Source organism: Neofelis nebulosa, chromosome X (assembly GCF_028018385.1).
Source record: "Neofelis nebulosa isolate mNeoNeb1 chromosome X, mNeoNeb1.pri, whole genome shotgun sequence".
Classification (NCBI taxonomy): domain Eukaryota; kingdom Metazoa; phylum Chordata; class Mammalia; order Carnivora; family Felidae; genus Neofelis; species Neofelis nebulosa.
Window position 1 is genome coordinate 81741306 of NC_080800.1, and position 19926 is coordinate 81761231.

The 19926-nt window shown below is 42.5% G+C and overlaps 1 protein-coding gene across 3 annotated transcripts in view; it reads left to right on the forward strand.

Moving 5' to 3' along the window:
* DRP2 (dystrophin related protein 2) overlaps positions 1–19926 on the forward strand; it is a 102462-nt gene that overhangs the window by 43575 nt on the left and 38961 nt on the right. For 2 of the 3 annotated variants that reach the window (XM_058714723.1, XM_058714725.1), the window contains exon 1: positions 16607–16974. The exons of the other annotated variant lie outside the window; for it this stretch is intronic. The gene's annotated coding sequence lies outside the window, so the exon portion shown is untranslated. Of the gene's footprint in view, positions 1–16606; positions 16975–19926 lie in introns of those variants that run through there. 3 annotated transcript variants of the gene reach the window in all.

Here is a 19926-nt window from a genome sequence, read left to right on the forward strand (position 1 = left end):
CACTGGATAAATGGGGTAACATGAAATACAGCCAAGGTTTGTGGTAAAAAATGAATACTATAATGGACATATTGTATGGCACAGAAGATACTCAATCCATTTTTGTTAAAGTAATAAATACTTTTGTAATTCTCCCATTGTACTAATCACATAAGAAAATTAAGAATTGAGGAAATAGAGTACAAAGATCCTTAGGAGAAGATATTTCTGAGGCTTGGCTATGGATAACGCTGTAAATTCTGGCAAGAAACCCCTTAATAATCCTACAGAGCAAAGCTTTCATCAAAGAAAAATCCACCATCAAAGAGATCATGTGGGGGCTTTCTTTAACTCCTAACTTCCTTATGTCCTACTAGGTCTTATCTCTGAAAAATAGTATTTCCAATATAAATGTTAAGATCAGTTCTCATTCATTCAACAAATATTTATGGTCCTGTACTTGTGTATTAGTCAACTCAGGCTACCATAACAAAATACCACAGACTTGGTGGCTTAAACAACAGACATTTATTTTCTCATAGTTCTGAAGGCTAGAAAATCCAAAATCAAGGTTCTGGCTGATTCAGCTTCTGGTGAGAGTTCTCTTCCTGGTTCACAGCCACATTCTTGCTCTGTCCTCAAAAGCCCTCCCTCATTGGATACACATGAAGGCAGGGGTTGGAGAGTGAGAAAGAGAGTGCTCTGGTCTTTCTTACTCTTCTTATGAGGACAATTCTAATTCCTTGGATCAGGGACCTACCCTTATGACCTCATCTAACCTTAACTATCTCCACAAAGGCCCTATCTCTAAATACAGTCACACTGGGGGATAGGGCTCCCACATATGAATTTTAGGAAGACACAAACATTCAGTCTATAACACTATGTATAGACATTGTGATGGGCTAGAGTTAGAAAGATAAAAAAGAAAACTTCCATGCCATGGTTTGTCTCCACAGCACACAGATAGTATCGCAAAGTGGTTTTGGAATCACACAGGCTTAGGGGCTCCTGGGTGACTCAGTCAGTTAAGCATCCAACTTTGGCTCAGGTCATGATCCCACGGTTCATGAGTTCAAGTACCACATGGGGCTCTGTGCTGATAGCTCAGCCTGGATCCTAGTTTGGATTCTCTGTCTCCCTCTTTCTGTATCCCTTCCCTGCTTGCTCGCTGTCTTTCTCTCTCAAAAATAATAAACATTAAAAAAAATGATGGAATCCAGGCTTGAGTCCAGCTGTGTGCTATTGTACAAGTTACTTAATGAATCTGTGTTTCATTTCCCTTATTTTATAAACCAAAGAAAATAAGAGTGCCTAATTCATTCATTCACTTAATAGATATTTGTTGAACAACTACTATATGCCAGCTATTCTGCCAGACCCATAGGGTTATTATGAAGGGGAAAGAACATAAAAATACATAATGTTCTTAGTATAGTGTTAGTATTCCATTAGTATGAGTTATTGTTACCAGGCAGAGCCTCACTGAAAATTGGATTTCATGGCTAACAGTTCCAACTCAACATTGTCGAAAACCAAAGTCATTAATTCCCTCCTGGTATGCCTCTTACCTCTTATCTTCCCCCATCCCAGACAAGCAAACAAACAAAATCTGTTTTTTCCTCCTGAGTTCCCTCTCTCCATTAATTTGACGCCTAAGGAGTCATTCAAATTAGACACATCCATAATCTTTGATATTTCTCTCCCTCCCCTCCCCCCACATCTTTTTTTTTGAAATTTATTGTCAAATTGGTTTCCATACAACACCCAGTGCTCATCCCAAAAGGTGCCCTCCTCAATACCCATCACCCACCCTCCCCTCCCTCCCACCCCCCATCAACCCTCAGTTTGTTCTCAGTTTTTAAGAGTCTCTTATGCTTTGGCTCTCTTCCACTCTAACCTCTTTTTTTTTTCCTTCCCCTCCCCCATGGGTTTCTGTTAAGTTTCTCAGGATCCACATAAGAGTGAAAACATATGGTATCTGTCTTTCTCTGTATGGCTTATTTCACTTAGCATCACACTCTCCAGTTCCATCCACGTTGCTACCCTCCCCCCACATCTAATTGGTCACTTCATAGTGGCACACTGGCTGGCTCGAAAGAGCTGATTGAGATCCTCTCAATTCCACATCCAGTGACATCCAGTTGATAGCTCGAAATCAGCTACGGGGAAGTATTTACACTGTGGAAATCAGCAAACACTATAAATTAAGGGTTTTTCCTTTTCTGCTGAGCCAGTTGTTTACCAGCATACCACTGCTTCTTTTTTTAAACTTTTTTTTAATGCTTATATTTATTTTTGAGACAGAGAGAGACAGAGCATGAGCAGTAGAGGGGCAGAGAGAGAGAGGGAGACACAGAACCCGAAGCAGGCTCCAGGCTCTGAGCTGTCAGCACAGAGCCTGAGGCGGGCTCAAACCCACAAACTGTGAGATCATGACCTGAGCTGAAGTCAGACGCTCAACCGACTGAGCCACCCGGGGGGCCTGTGCATACCAGTACTTCTTAGTGTTGTTCAAATCTGCCACTTTTCAGTTCCCACTATTACCATCCTAGATATGGCTCTTATTTCTTATCTAGCCCTATGGTAGAGCCTCCTAAATGGCCTCCTTGCCTTTGCCTGTTAAGCCTCCATTCTGCCACCAGAGCTCATTTTATAAATGTGGATTGGATTGTGTTTCATCTGCTTAGAACACCCCATTGCCTAGAGGAGTAAGTCCACCTCCCCCTTAACATGGCATTTAATGCTCTTTACAATCTGCCCCCACCCTACCTTGATCCAGTCTCTTGGACATCACTCTCCTTGCTCTAATACCCTCCATTGTCACCCCAACTCAGCTATTTGTTTTCTTGAACATGCCACACACTTACATGCCTCTGTACCCTTGCTCATGCTGCTCCCTTAGCCTGGAATGCCCTTCTCTGTCTGGTGATCAGTTTAAATATCAGCCCCTCTTAGAAGTCCCACAGTGACTCCTTGAGGTCAGAATTAATTTCTCAGTCTTAAAGGGAATGCCAACTGCTGCAGCCACTCTGGAAAACAGTATGACTGAAAAAGCTAAAAATAGAACTACCCTATGACGCAGCAATTGTACTACTAGGTATTTATCCAAAGGATACAAAAATTCTGATTTGAAGGAGCACATGCACCCCAATGTTTATAGCCGCACTATCAACAGTAGCCAAAGTATGGTAAGAGCCCAAATGTCCACTGACTGACGAATGGAAAAAGAAGATGTGGTGTATATATATATCCAATGAAATATTACTAGGTGATCAAAAAGAATGAAATCTTGCCATTTGCAACAACATGGATGGAACTAGAGTGTATTATGCTAAGGGAAATTAGTCAGAGAAAAACAAATATCATATGAGTTTACTCATATGTGGAATTTAAGATACAAAACAGATGAACATAAGAGAAGCAAAAATAATATAAAAACAGGAAGGGAGACAAACCATAAGAGACTCTAAAATACAGAGAACAAACTGAGGGTTGCTGGAGGGGTTTTGGGTGGGGAGATGGGCTAAATGGGTGATGGGCATTAAGGAGAATACTGGTTGGGATGAGCACTGGGTGTTATATCTAAGTGATGAATCACTAAATTCTATTCCTGAAAAATATATACATATATTTTGATTAAAAAAAATAATTAATTTCTCAGTCTGTGCTATCAGGCTGAGCTTCTCTCTAAGAGGAGAAACAGTGATAAACAGAAACAGTAGTACTACCAGTAGCAGCAACCTTTAATAAGCAGAAACCTTTTGGATAGTTTGGCCTTGGTGGCTTTGAACAGAAGAAAAGACTAGATAGAGAGCATGGGTGCTAAACCTGGCTCATCTATGTGCGAGTCAGGAAACAGAACCAGAGATTCACGTAGCTGGAAGAAAGGGTCTCTTTGCTTTCAGCAGAACTAAACCTAAACCACCCTAGACTAGCAAAGGAGAACTTTTTGAGAATGTCTTGTAGAAGAGAAAAAATAATCATAGAAAAGTACTTGCCTCGCCTGGTACCTCCCCTCACTGTTAGCCTTCTTACCCTAAGTGGGAGGTACGAGGAACTTGGGCACAGGAATCTGGAGAGTGTATCAGTGCGTGGGTTGGTAGCTGGTTAGTGCTTAGGGTTCATTATGCTCAGTCTGCCATTGCCCTGATTCCCTCACAATTAGATTGTTCACAAATGGTTGTCCACTAGCCCACTGTTTCTGAGGTTCAGCCCATCAGGAGTGGAAAACAAAAACAGGGCCTTCAACTGGCAAAAGGACTTAAGGGAAAACAGCAGATCTAGCACAGGAATGCCTGATGATGTTAATCCACTGTGTGTATGTCCTTGGACCCTCCAGCCCTTACTGGGAGGACTCGAGATACTTCACTGGGTTGGTTGTTGTTTAAAAACTATAGAATGCCCATCCAGTGAGAGAACATAAATGTAGAATTTTGTACAGTTCTGGCTACAATCCTATAAACAAACAGAAGTGCCTATGCACGGTTTAATGTCACTCTGTGAATTGAGTTCAAGAAGCCCTAACTCTAAGTGCTGCATGTGAAATAAAAGCAGTTAGTGCAGCTGTTATCATTGTACTCCCCAATCTGGAATTAAGCTATAGGTAGAAAATACAAAATATTTTTCCCACTTCAGTTTAATCACAGGTTGGAAGCAGGAAGCTCATTTATTGCTATGTTTGTGCCTCTCGTGAAACTTAACACTACTGTGCACAGAGTAGATGATTGATAAACATGGAAGCCAGGAATGGGGTTAAAGATTCCTACCTGACAGCCATTAGCCTGGTCAAAACAGTTATCACCTCCACTCTCCACCCTCCCTAGTTCTTTTCTTTTTTTTTTTTTAATTTTTTTTTCAACGTTTTTTATTTATTTTTGGGACAGAGAGAGACAGAGCATGAACGGGGGAGGGGCAGAGAGAGAGGGAGACACAGAATCTGAAACAGGCTCCAGGCCATCAGCCCAGAGCCTGACGCGGGGCTCGAACTCACGGACTGCGAGATTGTGACCTGGCTGAAGTCGGACGCTTAACCGACTGCGCCACCCAGGCGCCCCTCCCTAGTTCTTTTCAAACCATGCCCCAGCAAAAGACCCTCTACCTGCTCAAGGTAGTCCTAAATAAGTCCTCTCTTCATTTGGCTCATTGATTAGATCTTTCTTGGCCACAATTTTGCCTTTTCCTGGGGTCAGAGTACCCCAACTTGCAGGACTAATCCCAGGTAAAATGCTACTGGGAGAAGTTGGAATGATTTGTCAGATTCTGGGATTTGCACCTAACAATCACTGCCCTACGTCTGCATTGTGCTCCTTGTCATGTGATGGAAAACAGGACTGGTCGAGGCCTGGCTACATTAGAGGAATCATTTACCTTAGAATACAATGTATTGGCATGCAATAATTCCTCTTTTTAAAATTCTTTTAACATTTATTTTTTGAGAGAGAGACAGAGCACAGGCAGGGAAGGGGCAGAGAGAGAGGGAGGCACAGAGTCCGAGGCAGGCTCCAGGCTCTGAGCTGTCAGTACAGAGCCCAACGTGGGGCTCGAACTCATGAACTGTGAGATCATGGCCTGAGCCAAAGTCAGACACTCAGCCGACTGAGCCACCCAGGCACCCCAATAATATCCTCTTCAGTGTTGATAATCTTCTGAAATTTCAGTGGTGCAACAAGCAGTTCTCTGGCATTTAAGTATCATTTCTACTTACCTCCTCCAACCATGGTCCCTTTACAACCACTCTTCTCGGGACATGATTCTTCCCCACAGCAGTTCCAGCAATGGGCCCATGAAACTGGCTGAAGAGCTGTAAAATTTTACTCCTATCCATTGATCCTTGACAGGTTTGTTATGATTCTACACAAATAGCAACAATAGCTAACATTTATTGAATATTTTCAGTGCACCAGCCAATGTGCTAGGCACTTCACATGTAGCTCTCATTTCATCCTTGTATCAACCCTAAGTCATGAGTAATTTTATTATTTTTGTTTTACCAAGAGGGACTCTAAAGTCAATAAGCAGTCATTAGAGCCAGGATTTGACCCCAGGCAGCTGACCTTCAGAACCTGTGCTAGTAACCCCTATGCTATTACTACTCTGAAGTTTTAAAATTTGTGAGTGCTCAATAAATATTTGAATAAAGAAATAAGTGATTAGAGGTCTCTATTTTCTGAAGGGCTTCCCCAAGGCCTCCCTCAGGCAGAATCACGTGTTTTTACAACTCCCTGGCCCATTGCTGTGAGCAGGGTTTAGACAGATGGCTAAGAGCAATTAGGTTGTGCTTGACATTTTTCAAGCACAATTGAGTCCCACTTCAGAAAAGTAGAGAGCAGTTCAAAAGTGAAATTACCTTCTCTGGTCTGTTGAATATAAGTTAGCTCTGCTTGGGCAGCCTGCTAACTCTTAGCTACTCTCAGGAGGAAAGCTTAGGACTTGGGGAATAGGTACCCCAAACTCACAACCTTAATAAGCTGAAGTTTTCTTATGGGTAGATGTGATGGTAAGACAGGGAGAACAACTGGAACATCAGTCTGAAAACATGATTTAAAAAAATCGTGGGTCATTTCATCTTTCTGTGCCTCAGCACCTCCATTATGAAATAGGAGCAATCTCTCTGGCTTGCTTTCTATTTCCAAAGCAAAATCCTGAATCAAAGTGCTTGTAAGACTGCAAAATCTGTCTGAAGGCGTAGCTGCTTGTAAGCATTATCTCCAGGAGTTGGGGTATACTGCAAAGAGGTGTAATGGGAACAATTCAGGTAAAATAGTAGATTGAAAAGAGGCCAATGAGGAACTGCTGGAGTAGGATTTGCTTATTGTTGGTAAGATGGTGGCAATGGGAGATTATTATTCATAATGCACTTCAGAATTAAACAGCACTTTATAGCCATTCTTCAGTGCAGTCCTACAAATTGACATAAGACTAAAAGTAATGAGGCCAAGCCTGAAAGAGTCAGCCAGTGGGTAGTTAAGTATGAATAGTGATTGAAATGAGAAAGTGACAAACATACCTCTCGGGCTCAGTGCAGTATATCTCTAAGAGCCTTGTTCCCTGCTCTAATAGCTGTTTCCAAGAAGACTGACTTCATGCTGTGGCTGCATAGGAATGGAGAGCTGGGCCACTTTGGTGACATTTGGGGATGCTTAGCACTATACTTTGGGAGGACTGCGTCTGGATTGTCCCAACACCCCCCTCTTCTTCCATTGCCTTAGAGCACTTCTCTCATTCTACTTTTTTTCACAGTTGTTTGAGAAGATGTCTGCCTCCCTCTATTCGAGAAGGAGTATGGCTTAGTCATCTTTGTGTCTTGGTTTGATGTTGGAAATATTTTACACAACAGGCCCTCCCTTATGTGCCCTCCAACTCCAGGATCTAAATCAATTCAACCTGATCTCAGTCATGGATGGCCTAATAATTGGCAGATCAAGCATATGCATATTAGCATATTTATTAAATCAGCTAAATAGAGGCATTAAAGATTTTTTTAGGGGTTCCTGGGTGGCTCAGTTGGGTAAGCGTCTGACTCTTGATTTTGGCTCACATTGTGATCTCATGGTTGTGAGACTGAGCCCTGTGTTGGGACACTGGGCATGGAGCCTGCTTAAGATTCTCCCTCTCTCATAAATAAATAAATAAATAAATAAATAAATAAATAAATAAATATTTTAAAGAAAGAATTGGATATTTGACATTTCAAAAAAGGATTGACACAATGAGATACTTCACGCCTCTAGGATGGCTATAATGAAAAAGACAGCAAGTATTGGTGTGGTAGGAATATAAAATGGTACAGCCACTTTGATAAGCAGTTTGGCAGTTTCTCAAAAAGTTATACATAGAGTTTACCACATAACCCACCAATTCCATTCCTAGGTGTATACTTAGAAGAATCAAGAACATATGTCCATGTAAAAACTTGTACACAAATGTTCATAGCAGCAATAGTCATAATTACCAAAAAGAGGAAACAACCCACATGTCTACCAACTGATGAATGGATAAGTAAATTGTGGCATATCCATGCAGTGGAATATCATTCAGCCACAGAATGGAATGAAGTACTGATCCACGCTACAAAATGGAAGAACCTTGATAACATGCTAAGTAAAAGAAACCAGACACAAAAGACCACATACTGTATATTTCCACTCATATAAAATATACAGAATAGGAAAATCTATAGAGACAGAAAGTAGATTAGTGGTTGTCTAGGGCTGGGAGTGGAAGTGGGGGTGGGAGTGACTGATAAGGGTTTTGCGGGGGTAAGTGATAAAAATGTTCTAAAGTTGATTGTGGTGATGGTTGCACAACTCCGAATATACTAAAAGTCACTAAGTTGTACACTTTTAAAGAGTGAATTATATGGCAATAAAAAAGAATTATAGTAGTAATTATGGGAAAGATCAGATTTTTGTTGAGCCATCTTATGCTTATTTTACAGGTTAGTATTATTTATATCTTGAATTATATATGGGTGTGTGGGGTTTATAACATTATCTCTTTGGTGCTTCTAAGTATCTTGATCTGGCCCTGCTGGACTCTAGCTGCCCATCATACATCACACTGAATCTTTCCCTCTGCCTTCCCCTTCATAGTCATTTGCCTTGTGTCTCATACTTGTCTGGTGATTAGAATGAAAGTGATAAACTAATGAGTATAATGTATAATGACTGAAGATAGCACTTATATTTTGACAGTGCCTTAACCTGAGAGAAGTGATTAATAGGAAACTGTAGGTCTCATGGCAGGGCCGGTGTAGGAAGTCATTTTGATTAGTAATGGCATTTTAATCCTCCTTAAACCATACCAAGTTGGTACCTACTGACTCTATCCACTCCTATAAGATTGAATTTAAAGTTGAACCTAAGGAGGGGCTAATGTGGTAACTCTGAGTTTGATTGGTTATTGGCCGAACAACACTGTGTGAGGCATCCTTTTATCACTGACAGATTCTCACCTTGAAATTATAATTTTGCATCTGCTAGGCAAGTATCTTGCCTTTCTTTAGTGTAACTGTATGGATATCACTACCAGATGTAAAACACTGATGGTGCTTGTCTTTTAGGCCCAGGCTTGCTTTAGATTCCAAAACAAGTTCAGGATTTAAAAGTATCCCTGAAAGGGGCCTCTACCTGTTGGTGACCAAAGTACTTGCCAGATATTATGCCACTATGTGCTTTTGAATGCACCAAAAAGTGGTGATTTCTAGGATGTGCCCTACTTTTAATATTGAGGCCCTGTCTGGGAGGAGAGAAGTTGGAAGAGCATTAACGTTGGAGTCAGACGGATTTGGGGTAGAATCCCAGCTTTCATTTCTTATTAGCTTAATAAATTTGAACAAGCTACTTAATATCTCTGAGCTGTAGTTTCCTTATTTGCAGAGTTGGGAACAATAATCCTTACTTCACCAAATTGTTGTGAAAGTTACAGGAGGTAACAGATGGCAAGTGCCTTACACTGTGTTTGGCACAGGGTATGAGCTAGGAAAATATTAATACCCTTCTCCTCTCAATACAAGCTACAAGCAAGAAATGCCCACCTTGCCCCAGCAACCTAAACACAATCAAAGTAGAAATCATTAGCTGTTCTCTTTAGCCTAGAGAGCCAGTAGTTCTCATTGCATTGTATATCCTATCCTGGAATCCCATATGTAAAGATTGTTAGTATGTGTGCATGTGTCTAGTATTCTGGGTTGGCTAGGAGGATGGGAAAATTGATAACATAAAGATGGTTAACAAGAGTCTGACTGCCTTGTTGGTATGTCTACTTAAAGTGCTATAATATCTGACCTATTATGGGGCACCTAGGTAGCTCAGTCGGTTAAGCATCCAACTCTCCATTTCGGCTCAGGTCATGATCTCAACAGTTCGTGAGTTTGAGCCCTGTATTGGGCTCTGCACAGTACGGAGCCTGCTTGGGATTCTCTCTCTCTCTCTCTCTCTCTCTCTCTCTCTCTGCCCCTCCCCTGTGCACTCTCTAAATAAACAAACAAACAAGCAAACTTGAAAAATACCTGATCTATCATGGAAACAGGAGCTAATTACATTCCTGGCACTGCTTCCTTTGCTATAATCTACTCTGGGTCTTTATGTCTTCTGCAGATAGGTAAGCCACTAGGACCTTGAAGCAATAGAAATAATAATCTTTTACATTTGAATAGCACTTTATAAATACAGTATATTCAATATATGTTCACATTCATTATCCTGTTTGATTCACAATCTAATCAACTGAACAAGGCAGGTATTATCCTCTCCATAAGAAGAAAAAAAAAACATGTCTCAAAAGGTTAACAGCAATGTAGTAGCAAACTTGGGATTAGAACCTTTGTCTTCTAACTCCTAATTTGGTGTTTTTTCCACTTTAACTGTAACTGAAATGGTTTTGGCCTAAATGGAATACATTTGAAAACAAACAGAACATAATATTTGGTTATATAACATCCCAGCTGCTGGCTCTGGTTTAGCAGAAGCTTTAAGAACAGTAAAAGAGGGTGGAAGGTAACCAAGTGTGTAAGATGAGTTCTGCATTTGAGATGTTTGACAAAAGCTGCAGAGGATGTTCAGAACATTGACTGGGACAACACTGAGACTTCAATTCTTGGTCTATCATAGCTTTGCATTATTGCTTATCAACTCCAATGACAAAATTCAGCCTTTTCAGCAGTGTGGCCCTATATTCCTAACATGTTTCTCCAACTTATCTCCTAATTTCCTGCTTCCTTGTCTATGTCATACACACTCCCCTCCTCCTACTGTCTGACTCATTCTCACATCCCAACTTCTCCTGAGGCATTTCACCTTTGTCTATCCCTGTACTTAACCCTTTTGGTTCTGTTGCATGAAACCCCAATTCATTGGAAGCGACCTCTGCTAGACAAATAAAGTGGCAAAAACCACTCTGCAAATAACTGACAGAGGGTTATTCTTGTCCTCTCATTTTCTTAGTGCTGCTTTTTACTTCCTAGCCTGACCTAAAACCTGGGAATTCCTTGCTCTGATACTTTTACTTTCCTCTAAACTTTCTCCAACCTGTCTGTAAAAACAGTCTTGACGTGGTTGTGTGTGTGTGTGGTGGGTTGTGGCAGGGGGGTGGGTGTGAGGGGGGCTTTCTCTAGTAGGGAAACATTCTTCCCACTTCTCAGCACACAGAAGTCAGCAAAATTCCTGTTCCTCACATGTTTTTAGACAGCAGAGAAAGTGTTAGAGGCAAGAAAAATGTTGAAGATGGAAGCAAGAGAAAGAAAATTTATGGAAAAAGTTCTAGAGGAGATAGGAAGAGAATTTTGTGAGATGATGAGCAAAGGTATTGACCTTAAGAAGGGGGAGAAAAAGGGGTTTTCTTTCTCTGGGGATAATAGATGGGAAAGAAAACTGGAAGAAATTCTGAAGTAGAAAATAATTTTGCAGGGATAGCTCCCACCTTCTCAGTAAAGCAAGAATGGAGATTATTTGCTGAAGTAGGTGGGCTTGGGTTGGGCATTTGAGAAGAGTAGAAACAATTTGAAGTAGTTTTGGTAAACATGGTCAGGGACCCAATGGCAATGGGAATGATCCTATACTACCTCTCCCACCCCCGAGGGACAAAAAAGCTATTCACTGTTTATTTCTCCTTTAGCAACTTAGCAAGTAGTAACGCTGGGAAGAAATGATAAAAGGAAAGGATAATATGAGGAGGAATCACTGGGGGATGGTGCTGTTCACCCTCACTACCAACTCCTCTGCTTCAGACCCCCAGCTGATAAGTACCTACAACTGCCTCCTACCCGGCATCCAAGCTTCTGGCCTTTCTCCCCTCCAAGTCACCCTACATTGCACTTATCATTCTGTTGCATTCGTGTTTAATTGTCTAACCCATTGGGCTATGAGCAACTTCAAGGCAGTTTCTGGATCTCTGAGTCTTCTCTGTGCCCCTGGGATCTACCACAGGCCTAGCATGTAGTAGGAGCTCAGTAATTGTTCTTTAGATGAAAGGCGTTAGAATACTATTTCTAAAACATAAATCTGACCATGCTGCCTGCCTTTAAAAAACTCTTAAATGATCCTTAGCACACCTTCTTGTGTGCTTCCATAGCCACCTCCTGCCACCTCCCATTTCCTACCCGTATCCCTATCTTAACTAGTACTTGCAGTCCCTCAGCAAGCTGAATTCTCTAAGCTTTGTGCCTTTGCACATGCTTTCTCTCTACCTACCTAGAAATGCTTTACTTATCCGTGTCCACCTAGCAAAGTCCTGTTCAATGATACAGGATGGGTCTCAAGCATCCTTCTACAGGTTATCAGGGTAGAGCTGCAGTCAAAGCTTGTAGCCCAAACTACTTAGATTTTTCTTTGCCCTCCTCAGAGAAATAGTTAAAGCTAGCTTATGTGCTTGCTCTGGTTTGTCCAGATGTTCCCTGGGTGAGAAAGAGTCTCCATTGGGGCTTAAATGTCAGAGTGGGCTTATCTATCTAGTTAGTAAGGAAAGATGTTACCTTTCCTGCAATACAACTAGAGACTCTGTCTATCCCAATACCCTCCAGGAAAGAAAACAAACAACTCTTCTCCAAATACCTCAGAAGACCAACAACAGTAAAGAATGTGCCTTCAATGGCCTGTGAGATGGCACATGGTGAAAAGCCCACAGGAGCTAAGCCAGTAGAACAAATACAGTAAAGTAGAGAAGTACAGCAGGCTATGTGGGGACCATGGCAAACTGGAGAACTCTACCTCATCTCAAGATCATTTGTCTTTTCCTTTTGATACTCCATTCATGGCCTTAACCTTTTTTTTTTTTTGGTGGGATCTGCTCACTTGGGACTCTTCAGAGAGAGAAGTCTGACCTCTAAGGTCCCTGTCCCTGTGTCTCTAACCTCTAAAGGAAGGAAGGCAATTTGAGTAGAGGAAATAGCTTGAGAAAAAGTACAAAGGATGGAAAAATTATCTGAGGAAATTCTTCTGCCCTAGTCACATTTGTCTCAGTGACCTACGTAGGCCTGACATCTCTTCAGGCCACTGCTAGATGAATGGAGGCAGAATACCAGTGGTTCACCATGTGGACATTGCCCACAGAAGTCGAGGATAAGCCTTAGCTCCATAGCACATTAGCTGTGTGACCTTGGACAAGTCATTTAACCTCCCTGTTACACTGCTTTATCTGTAAAATGGGGGCAATAAGAGAGGCTATTTTTTTTAATGTTTTGATGGCTATTTATGTTTGAGAGAGAGAGACAGAGAGACATAGTGCAAGCAGGGGGAGGGGCAGAGACAGAAGGAGACACAGAATCCAAAGAAAGCAGGCTCCAGGCTCTAAGCTGTCAGCACAGAGCCCAACATGGGGCTTGAACTCACGGACTGCGAGATCTTGATCTGAGCCGAAGTCAGATGCTCAACCAACTGAGCCACCCAGGTGCTCCAAGAGAAGCTATTTTAAGTGTGTTGTGAGGATAAAATGAAATAACGTGTGCAAAGCACTTCAAATATATGCTCAATAATGTTAACCATTATAATTGTTATTAGTATAATCTAATAATTAAACTTAGGTATTGCTAGCTGATAATGACCTAATGTTTTGTGGGGTTTTTTTGTCTGGTAGGTAACATTCCCATTTTCACAGGAGCCCTTGCTGCCTTAAACAGAGAAATAAGGAGGGGTGGTCTTTTCCATCATGATGGGGTCAGTGGGGAAGAGATTTGGGGAAACCTTTTGTTACATCCCTCAGAACAAACTCTGTGGGTTTATTTTCATGGAGGCTGGTACTGTACTTTTGTATCTGCAGCCTGAATGCTTTCTCTAGAGGTAGAAAAAGGATTATTCCAAGTATTCCTTGTGATCTGGATAAGTCCAACTATAGTCAAAGTGGGTGCCCCATCCAGCTCACTCTCCTTCCTCCTTCCAGACCTAAGACTCTGGTTTTGTTTGGCCTACTGGTGAGCTGGTGCCAGGGTGAATAGTGAGTCAGGTTGCCATGTGTTTGGTGTATGTCTCTTGCCATCGTTCTGCATCCGTGCTAGCCCAAACAGTTTCTCAGAGTGTTCCCTCTGGTCTTTCTTCTAGCCAACTCTCCCCTCCAAGTCCTTCCAAGTCAGTTGTAAAGGACTCCTGGGGCAGCATGGTATTGAGAAACCCTGCAAGCTGCCAGGGCTAAGACTGGGGCTGAGACTCAGGGTCTGGCCTGGGCTAGGCTGGGTAGCTAAGAAATGAAATGCTCTGTTGAGGGTATGTCGATGGAGATGCTGGATGTTCTTCCAAAAGCACCTTCAGAAATCAAAGGCCTTTTCTGGACCTGCGCAGAGGCTTGGCTGCTGCTGCTTTGGCCAAGCAGGAGGGGTCACTCAACATAGCTCTAAAAGCCTAGCTTGGGGGAGGGGGCAGTTTGTTCCCATTTTGTTTGTTTGTTTTATTTATTTATTTTTTAATGTTTATTTATTTTTGAGAGAGAGAGTGCGTGCTAGTGGGGGAGGGACAGAGAGAGAGGGAGTCAGAGGATCTGAAGCGGGCTCTGTGCTGACAGCAGACAGCCCAATGCAAGGCTGAGATCATGACGTGAGCCAAAGTCAGATGCTTAACCAACTGAGCCACTCAGGTGCCCCTGTTCACTTGTTTTAAAGAGGAGATTACGCCTTGTCGCTAAACTTTTACTGAAACCAGCAGCCTAAGTTTTTAAAAATTTCATCTCAAAAGAAAAAACACATACACACTATTTCTTAGCTGAGGGTTTTCAATAATAATAATGATAATAATTATTATGCTCAGTCCCTATAGACAGTTTGTAAGCACTAGACCCAGGTCCTTTGGGCCAGGAAATATGTTCTGTTCTAAATTCCAGTGCCATCAGAGCTTATAAAATTTTTAGATGCAAATTCTTTTTTAAAAAAAATTTTAAGCATAAGAGACTCTTAAAAAACTGAGAACAAACTGAGGGTTGATGGGGGGTGGGTGATGGGTATTGAAGAGGGCATCTTTTGGGATGAGCACTGGGTGTTGTATGGAAACCAATTTGACAATAATTTTCATATATTAAAAAAAAATTTTAATGTTCATTCATTTTTGAGAGACCAGAAAGATAGCGTAAGCTGGGGAGGGGCGCAGAGAGAGGGAGACACAGAATCTGAAGCAAGCTCCAGGCTCTGAGCTGTCAGCACAAAGCCTGACACGGGGCTTGAACTCGTCAACTGAGAGATCATGACCTGAGCCGAAGTCAGATGCTTAACCAACTGAGCCACCCAGGTGCCCCAGATGCAAATTCTTTTTTTTTTTTTTTTCCAATTTTACTTTGTAATTTAATATCATGATTTTGGTGAAGTCACTCTTTTTTTTTTTATTTTTTTATTTTTTAATATATGAAATTTACTGTCAAATTGGTTTCCATACAACACCCAGTGCTCATCCCAAAAGGTGTCCTCCTCAATACCCATCACCCACCCTGCCCTCCCTCCCACCCCCCATCAACCCTCAGTTTGTTCTCAGTTTTTAACAGTCTCTTATGCTTTGGCTCTCTCCCACTCTAACCTCTTTTTTTTTTTCCTTCCCCTCCCCCATGGGTTTCTGTTAAGTTTCTCAGGATCCACATAAGAGTGAAACCATATGGTATCTGTCCTTCTCTGTATGGCTTATTTCACTTAGCATCACACTCTCCAGTTCCATCCACGTTGCTACAAAAGGCCATATTTCATTTTTTCTCATTGCCACGTAGTATTCCATTGTGTATATAAACCATAATTTCTTTATCCATTCATCAGTTGATGGACATTTAGGCTCTTTCCATAATTTGGCTATTGTTGAGAGTGCTGCTATAAACATTGGGGTACAAGTGCCCCTATGCCCAGATGCAAATTCTTGAAGTTACGCAACAACCCCCCCTTCCCCAAACCACTGTTTCTCTCATACACACCCTGTTCTCAGAAGTGGAAGGAAGAAAGAAGAATGCTTCTCTTATCCTTTGCCCTCTCCTGGAGCAGCTAGAGCTTTAAGTATGAGTATATTTGTGTAGGAGGATGGACATGGTGACTTTCTGGCTGCTATTCAATCCATCCATCCATCCATCATCCATTCAATTTACTCAGTCAACAAATATTTATTAAGTAAACTACTGTGTGCTGGCCACTCTGTAAAGGGATATAGTCCCCTCTATCCATCTAGTGGCTTTTCTGAGTTCTCTCAGGGTGTTTGGAACTTATACTGTCTTCTTCTTAACAGAGGTAATAAAGGAGTAAGGGCTGGTATGGACAGAAGGAGGGAGAGCAACTGGGGTATTTTGAGGAGAGGCATGGAGGAAATATATTTTCTCAAATATTTCAAGGTCCCTTTTGTTTCCCTTATTGTGGAGGTTTTCTTCTACATGTAGATCTATCAGGGGTAAACATAGAACTTATGGGTGACTGGAAGGTTGCCCTAGCCTAAGACTGAGACTTGAGTACCAGTGACGATTCTAGAGCAGAGTGTTTCAACCTCCAACACAGAAGTTGAATCCTGGACTGGCTACTGGGGGACCCTGCCAGCTGCTGGCTCTGAAGTTGGCTTTGGATATGGGCTAGATCTGTGGAAGTTGGGGCCCAGGCTCCTAACTCAGCAGCTTGTATTGATCTCCAGGCCTCTTTTGTCTCCTCCTCCCCAGTGGAAGCCTCTCCCCCTCTCCCCCTCTGCCTCAGCCTCTTCCGCTTTCCTCCTCTGCTTCTAATGAATTGAAATCTCCGAGAGCCGCTAAGGCTCTGGTAGTTTTACAAAACTGTCCTTGCTCTTTCTGCATTCTGCCCAGTCAAGGGTATCTTTGCTGGAGGTCAGAATGATGCTGTTAGTCCTGATGTGATTGCATAGCAACACAGAGCGGCTCTGAGAGGGGAGGAGGAGGAGAAAGAGAAGAGGGCAGGAAGGTGGGAGAGACAGAGGGAGAGTGTGCATACAGCAGCTGTCGGCATTCCTGTCTCAGGGACTTCTTTGCTGATTCACAGAAGCAGCCCAGCACCAGCCTCCCAGCTCCCAGTTGCAGCCTGCTCCTCAGACCCGAAGGAATCAGAAGGTAGGCCACAGAGAAATGATTCCCAAGCCTCGCCCTTTTCAGGCTGGCTGAGAGGAAATGATTGAGGGAAGGGAAGCTCCAGAGGACTCTGTGTGCGTGTGTGTAAGCGTGTGTGTGTGAGTGTGTGTGTGTTTGTGTGTATGTGTGTGTGTGCCTGCCTGCCTGCTTCCTGCATGTGCCTTTGGGGGAAAACTTGCTTTTAAAAATGCCCACAATGAAGTAGCTACTGCTTGGATTCAGAGGGGGAGAGAAAAGGTGCCCTGGCACAGAAACACAAGCCAATGTGTGCAACTAATGAATAAGAGGAAGGTCTACGGTTTGCTTCTTAGAGAGGGAGAAGGGTATTATTTATTTGTTTGTTTGTTTGTTCATTTATGTTTGTTCTCAATGACATGCCTTTTGTCCAAGGGTGGATTTCCTGGTGGGAGGGAAGGGAAGGGAAGGGGTGTGGAGAGCATTGATTGAAAAGGGAGGAGAGAGGAAATGTGGGACCTCAGAGCGGGTTCCCTGAGTAAATGAATGTCTGGTCAGCAGACAGGACACAGGAGTGCTTCCCTGGAGTAAACTGGGCTCTGATTTAGGAGCCTGGTGCTGAAGGCACATCCTGATATCTGCCCTTACTTCCTGGTTAAATTTATCTTCCCTGTTGGATTTTGTCCTTTGCTTCTTCCCTTGGTTGCCTTTCTAACTCCTGCAATCAGGAGGGTACCTCTCCACTTCTGAGAGCATAGCTTGGTGTGCTTTGAAATGGGGCTTACATCTCTTGGAGTCAAACCCCTTGTTCCTTCTGGTCTCCTCACCTTTCCTGGCACGAGGCCCAGTGTCCAAGCCTGGTAAGTGGGCTTGAGACTGTGTGGGTAGTTAAGGTTTGTCCTGCCTTTGGTAGGTAGGTGGAGGTAGGCCTCATGGGTGTTGGGTCCAAGCAGGTAGCTGGGCTGGGCTTGGGTGGAGTGGAATAGAGAAGGAGGGGCGGCAGTGGTAGCTGCCTGTTTCCACTGAAAGCATGGTGCGTGCTGAATGGAAAAGAACATACTTTCCTCTTACGTTTCCTTTGTGATTGTTCAAAAGAACTAAAGCCTTAAAAAAAAAAAACCTCTATTTCTAGTTCACCTTAGTTCCTGACTTTTCCTTTTTTTTTTTTTTTAATTTTTTTTTCAACGTTTTTTATTTATTTTTGGGACAGAGAGAGACAGAGCATGAACGGGGGAGGGGCAGAGAGAGAGGGAGACACAGAATCTGAAACAGGCTCCAGGCTCCGAGCCATCAGCCCAGAGCCTGACGTGGGGCTCGAACTCACGGACCGCGAGATCGTGACCTGGCTGAAGTTGGACGCTTAACCGACTGCGCCACCCAGGCGCCCCTAAGTTCCTGACTTTTCCAAAGGCATCCTTGTTTCTAGGTTAAAGGCCCTCAGGTAAAACACCTTTTAAAAGGCCCTGTGGGAACCACAAATCTCAGATTTGCTCTCTGGGATTTGGGTGGGGGGATGGTTCCAGAGAACTTTGAAGCCTCAAGGAAACCCTCCAGGAAATGGAAATACTGCAGGTGAAAGTGATAAGTATCCTGTCCCTGAGAGAAGACCAAGCCCCTCTTTTGCTGGGTGAGTTAGCCTCTGCCCTGCAGTCCTGCTTCCTGCAAACTCTTGCTGGGGGAAGAAGACATATGGAAAAGGTCCCTCTTCCTATGAGAGTTGTTCCCCCAGGCATTCTGCTCTTGCCAAGTATCTCTCAGCTCCGGCCCAGAGCATCCTTCAGTTCCAAAATCACCCAAAGGAGGAGAACATGGCCGGAAGCAGAAAACTTAACAAAGGCCCAAGAGCCAGATGTACAGAGTGTGTCAGGGATGCAGCACTTCTCAATATAGATACCCAGAAGTTTCTGATGTTAAATCTTCCAGAGTGCCAGATAGGATTAGGCTCTAACTAATGAAGCCCAAGAAGATATCCTTCTAAACTTGCCAGGGACACTCACCCAAAAGAAACCCACTGTATGGAAAGCTATACCATCAAACCACATTCCTCCCTTATAAAGGATTCTGAACACACACTGGCAACAGAGATAGCAAGTGAGACAAATCCTTCTAGGACAGCATTTACCAAACTGATGTCTCATAGAACACTGTTCTGAGAGAATGTTAATAGATTGTGTTTTAAAGTAAGGAGCGGTGGTGGTAGTAGTGGGGGGGGTGCATTCTGTGGTCCAATAATTTGTTGAAAATGCTTCATAACAGAGTTCTCTGCTTAGAGAGTCACAATGTATGGACACATATTCAAAGCTCTGAGATATAGTGCCATAAATAAATCTCTTTAATTTTGTTTAACCTGGTATATCCCAAACTGATTTGACCAGGGAACAGTTTTCTACATGGAAAACACTTTAGCATCCTACAGACACAGTTTTGGGAACTGCTCTCAAAACAAACAAACAAACAAACAAACAAAAGGCTGGAAGAAATTGTCACATGGAAAAATGTGTAAGATAATCTAGTCTAACACAGCATTTTTAAATGTGAAAAAAATTGAGAGGTTAATCAAAATTTTCCCCTTTCCATAGCTGATGAGTATCTGAGAGAGTGGGACCCTTATCTCCTGATCATCAGTCCACTGCTCCTTTTCTAGCAGGTTCCCTCCTGTGACACTAGTCCCAGGAAAATCAAACAGCTTTAAGGAATAATCCTGTCATTTGGAGTACAGCATTTGTATCTTATACATTTTTTTAGTATTTTGTTATATCTGAAAAGTGAATGTTTTTCAGCATGAGATTTGTTGCGTTGTTTCAAACAATGTATTGTGAAAATCTTTATAAACTCAAAAAGATATAAAGAATAATATAATGAAAATCAGAATACCCATCACCCAGCTTAAGGAAAAGCATCACTAGTAGAGTTGAAACCCTTTGTCTATCCTTCTATGATTAAAGCTCCCTCCAGAGTAACCACTCTCCTAGATTTGGT